The sequence below is a fragment of the Terrapene carolina genome, unplaced genomic scaffold (assembly GCF_002925995.2).
Source record: "Terrapene carolina triunguis isolate 2854851 unplaced genomic scaffold, T_m_triunguis-2.0 Scaffold88, whole genome shotgun sequence".
NCBI lineage: Eukaryota > Metazoa > Chordata > Testudines > Emydidae > Terrapene > Terrapene triunguis.
Window position 1 is genome coordinate 44,289,413 of NW_020664439.1, and position 5,048 is coordinate 44,294,460.

Genomic DNA, 5,048 nt, shown 5'->3' on the forward strand with positions numbered 1-5,048 from the left:
GTCCGCTTCCGGGCCGCCCCGGGTCCGGATTCCGGAAGGAGACGGCACCTCGGCGAGGACACACCTCCCCGCGCAGAATGCGAAACGGGCTGCGGGGGGGGGGGCGGGGTGTAGAGTCCCTGACACGCATGCGCGCGCCGCGACCCACCACTCAGAAATCTGACCAGCTACGCGCGTTCTGACTTGGTGCCCCGCAGCCCGGCTGCGCAGTGCGCACGTGCAGTAGGGGCAGCACGTGGGCAGGCTTCCTAGGGCGCGGGAGAGCTGCTGGGGTGAGTGGGACCCGCTGCTCCCCGTGGCTGTGTGGCAGCCTTCAGCCCGGCCCAGCTGGGGCTGCCTTGGCCATGGCCCTGCTGGCTGCTTGCAGAGCATGTCCCCCCCCCCCTCCAGGGCGACCAGACAGCAAGTGTGACAAATCGGGACGGGGGTGGGGGGTAATAGGAGCCTATATAAGAAAAAGACCCCAAAATCGGGACTGTCCCTATAAAATCGGGACATCGGGTCACCCTACCCCCAGGGCAAGGCCAGGCTGCCTTGGTGCAACCTCCAGCACAGCAGGCCCCTGTTTGATTTTCCCCAGTTTCCTCTCGGCCTCTTTTGGGGACCCCTCCATTTAACTACCGTGGCGCTAACTCTCCTGATTTTGGTTTAAAGCGCCAGCTCCCGGAGTCCAGTGGCTTTGTGAGGATTTCAGCCTTCATTCTTCAACGAAAAGTAAGTTTCTAGCCCTGGTGGCTGTGGAGGAAGCTTCAAAATGTGACTCCAGGGCACCCTAAAGGGTCAAAAGGCAAATAAAAAGAACACGGCAGCCATTATTTTTACATAATTTCATGATTTTAAAGCCAATCTCATGCTTTTTGGTGAGCCTGACTCATGATTTTTGAACATACAGGGTTGGCAATACTGTAACCACCAAATAGGAGGAGGCTGCGCTTTATGTGCTGGGCTGTGAAATGCAAACCGTATTGTCAGTGTGTGATGGAAAAGGGAGCGCCCCAAAATAAAGGTGTGTGTTTACACACGTGTACATACATGCACTGACACAGGCACGTGGACACACTGTTGTACAGTAAGTGCTACCTCACGGCTCATTCATAAAACTGAAGGCTTGTGTGTGCAGTGGAAGGTTTTGTTCTGGATTTTTTAAAAATAGTCTATCTATCCATCTATGTCAGGCCTGCACAACATACGGCCTCTGGGCTGCATGTGGCCCGCGTGGGCTCACTGTGCGGCCGGCGGGGGGTGGGACAAGCCAATGGCCGGCTGGCTGGCCAGCGGGTGGGGTGGTGAAGAGGCCAGTGGCGGGGGGGCAGATGAGCCAGCGGCGGGGGAGGGGAGCTGGGAAGGCGAGCGAGCGGCGGGGGAAGGGGAGCTGGGGGGGGGGATGACGAGCTGAGCGGGCAGTGGCGGCGAGGCTTTATACTTGGGGGCGGGGGTGAGGAGATGAGCGGCGAGTCGGTGGCTGGAGGGGGGCATCCATTTTCAGTATTTTAATTTTTGTTACTGTGTTGTACTTAAAGTAATGTACAGGATCTTTTCAGGGGGAATAAGGCAAAATGCCACATTTATTAGTACTACATGTAATAATCAACACTATCATATGCATATGATATATCTCACACATGCACTCGCATACACACAAACACACTCCGTCTTGCTGTTGTTACCGAGTTGCTCCCCCTAACTTCACTGGCCAGGTGAGTTAAATGGGGGAGAGGTGGAGCTGGGCTTCTGCCGATCTGGATCGATGCTCCGATGTTGACAAGATGAAACCCAGGGTTCTCTGCAAGACACCTCACTTTTATAGCAGCTTCCCTCTTATGCAAATCTCCCAGGGCAATTGATTACAAAGTGTGGGGAAGATCTTATTCTACTTCTAGCAAAAAGACATTTTTCTTTTACCTTAATTATACTACCTTAGGGTCCCGCTATAACATATTACCAAGATTCAATACAAAGTCATATAAAAGTTATACAAAAATGCATAATGCAGAGATTTATCTACAACTGCATTGATTGACTGCTGTGTGCAGTAATATAGTGACCCCTGGGTCTTTGAATGAGGCTTTATACTTGCGGGGGGGGGGGAGGTGGCGAGGCGGGGGCGAGCGGCAGGTGGGCAAAGAGGCGAGCAGTGAGCCAGCAGGAGTTCTAGGGGCGGGCATGGGGGTTTCTGGCAGGGGAGGGAGGAGGTGAAAGGAGGCGAGTGGTGGGTGGGGGACTGACTAGGAGGGACGCAGCAAGCCAGCAGGGGGGTTAGGGGGTGAAGAGGGGTGTGATGGTGGGGCTGAGCGGGGAGGGGGCAGGTCCTATTTTACTGCTGTGATCTGGTCACCCTATGCACGCCGTTTCTTTCCCCTCTACAGGCTTCCACACACCATCAGTGCCTTGCTAGTGTGCCATACGCCGTGAGATATCTCCTCTCTTTGTGTGTGACTGAGAGCGTTTCCCTTGTGTGTGAAGTTATTCAACAAAATCTTGAGCTTCATAATGGATACCGTGAGTGAAAAGAAAAAGAGAAAAATAGAATCAGAGCACAGAGTTCTCAACACTGAATGGATGAATAAATACTTATGTACTGAGAATGATACGGTTACTAAAGTAAGCTTTCAAATTTCTAAGGAAATTGCTGCTGCTGGGAAATGCTTCACAGAAGGCGAGTTTTTAAAAAAGTGTATGTTGATTGCTGTATCTGAGTTATGTCCAGAAAAGAGGGGAATATTTGAGAATGTCAGTCTATCACGCATGACTGTACAGAGAAGAATAGCTGACATTTCTACCAATCTAAGTGATCAGTTAAAGCAGAGAGTCAGTGAATTCTGCTTTTACTCCCTAGCTATGGATGAAAGCACCGATTTAAAAGACACCACCCAACTTCTTATTTTTATTAGAGGTATTGATAAAAACTTTGAAACTACTGAAGAACTTGCTGGCATGTGCTCCATGACGGGTCGCACAATCGGAAAAGAAATCTCCAGTGAAGTGATAAAGTGCATGAATGATAAATTGGGATTAGATTTCACAAACTTGGTGGCCATTTGTACTGATGGTGCTCCAGCTATGTGCGGAAAAAATGTTGGAGCAGTTACTCTTCTTGAAGAATTTATCGGGAGACAAATAACCAAACATCACTGCATTATACATCAGCAGGTTTTGTGTAGCAAAGTCTTAAAATTTGAGCACGTAATGTCAGTGGTGGTTTCCATTGTAAACTACATCCGTTCTAGAGGATTAAAACATAGGACATTTCAAGCCTTTCTTGAAGGGATAGACGCCGAGTGCAGCGACTTAATCTACCATACGGAAGTGAGGTGGTTGAGTCAAGGAAGAGTGCTCCAGCGTTTCGTTGCTTTGAAAGAGGAGATAGCAAAATTCCTAGAAAATGGGCCAATAAAATTCCCGGAGCTTGAAAATGAGTCCTGGAATCAAGATCTCTTTTTCTTTTGTGACATTACAGCACACCTGAATGATCTCAACATTCAACTTCAGGGAAAAAATCAACTTATATTTCAAATGTGTGCAGCAGTGAAAGCTTTCAAAATGAAATTGAAACTTTTCAGAAGTCAGCTGTCAAAAGGTGAAATGTATCACTTTCCCACTTGTGCACAGCATATCCCTCAGCACAAACACGCCGAGTTAGGAGAAAAATACGCAAAGCACATCAATCTTTTGATTGAAGAATTTGACAGAAGACTTACTTTGTCTAAAGAAGAAGACGTCCAGTTGAAGCTGATTGAAGATCCCTTTTCTGTGGATCCAGAGGAAGTGCCACTAGATTTGCAGTTGGAGGTTACTGAACTTCAATGTTCGGCAGTTTACCGAAATAAGCACAGAGCAAGCAGCCTGTGGGACTTCTACAAAAGTCTGGACAATGAAAAATACAAGAATCTTATTGAAGTTGCACTGAAAACGTTCAGCATTTTTGGAAGCACTTACATATGCGAACAAACATTTTCCATCATGAACATGAATAAAAACAAGCAACGTTCTTCTCTGACTGACGACCATTTGGAAGACATTATGAAAGTATCCACTTCAAATATGATCCCCGAATACAACAAGCTTGTTGTCGAAAAGAGATGTAATATCTCTCATTAAATTTGCAAGGTATTATGAAAAGTACAAATGTTTTCTTTCAACGGAACAGGTGTTTTTTCATTTTTCCATGATTTTATAAAAAAAAAAAAATTAAAATAATTTTAAAAATTGTTACTTTATTAAGAATGTTTCAATTAAAGCAATCACCCCCCACACCCATCTTCCTTTTAGGCTCACAGCTCTTTTGGCGGTGCAGCGCTGGGGAAGGAGGGTTTGTTTCCCCGAGGCGGGCGGCACTGGGGAGCGGGGGGGTTTCAATGGGGCGAGCGAGGAGGATGGATACTGCCTCAAATACTGTGTTCATTTCTAATCACTCCATCGCAGAAATAAAGGGGGGAGTCGGAGACTGTTGACAGGAAGGTTAGGGACCTGGAATGACTCACAATGAAGAGAGACAGAGAAGGCTGGGTTTGTTTACCTTAGACAGGAGACTTGATACAAAAGGGGGGCATGATATATAAAATAATCCTAAATGGTTTAGAGAGGGTAGATCGGGAACTTACACCCACTTTGGCTCATAAAACAAGAACTAAGACATTCAATGGAATGAAGTGGTGGCAAATTCAAAACTGATAAAAAGAAAATACTTTGAGAGAGAAGGAGCGACAGGGGATGGATTACTTTTCATAGATTCATAGATTCTAGGACTGGAAGGGACCTCGAGAGGTCATCGAGTCCAGTCCCCTGCCCGCATGGCAGGACCAAATACTGTCTAGACTTGATGATTACCTGTTCTATTCATTCCCTCTGGGGCACCTGGCATTGGCCACTGTCGGAAGACAGGATACTGGGCTACGTGGACCTTTGGTCTGACCCAGTATGGCTGCTCTTATGTTCTTATAATCAGCCTGTGGAACTCACTGCCACCAAATATAATTGTGGCCAAGAGTTTAGCAGGATTAAAATAGGGACTGGACATCTAGCTAATAGAGACATCCAGGGTTAAAACA

The 5,048-nt window shown here is 47.3% G+C and overlaps 1 long non-coding RNA gene across 1 annotated transcript; it reads left to right on the plus strand.

Annotated features, from left to right (window-relative positions):
* The first annotated feature begins 158 nt into the window (after nucleotides 1-158).
* On the plus strand, nucleotides 159-2,406 carry LOC112116657. Its single transcript, XR_003369721.1, has 3 exons — nucleotides 159-272; nucleotides 655-714; nucleotides 2,367-2,406. It is a non-coding gene; the product is annotated as an uncharacterized LOC112116657 (long non-coding RNA).
* Nucleotides 2,407-5,048: the final 2,642 nt, after the last annotated feature.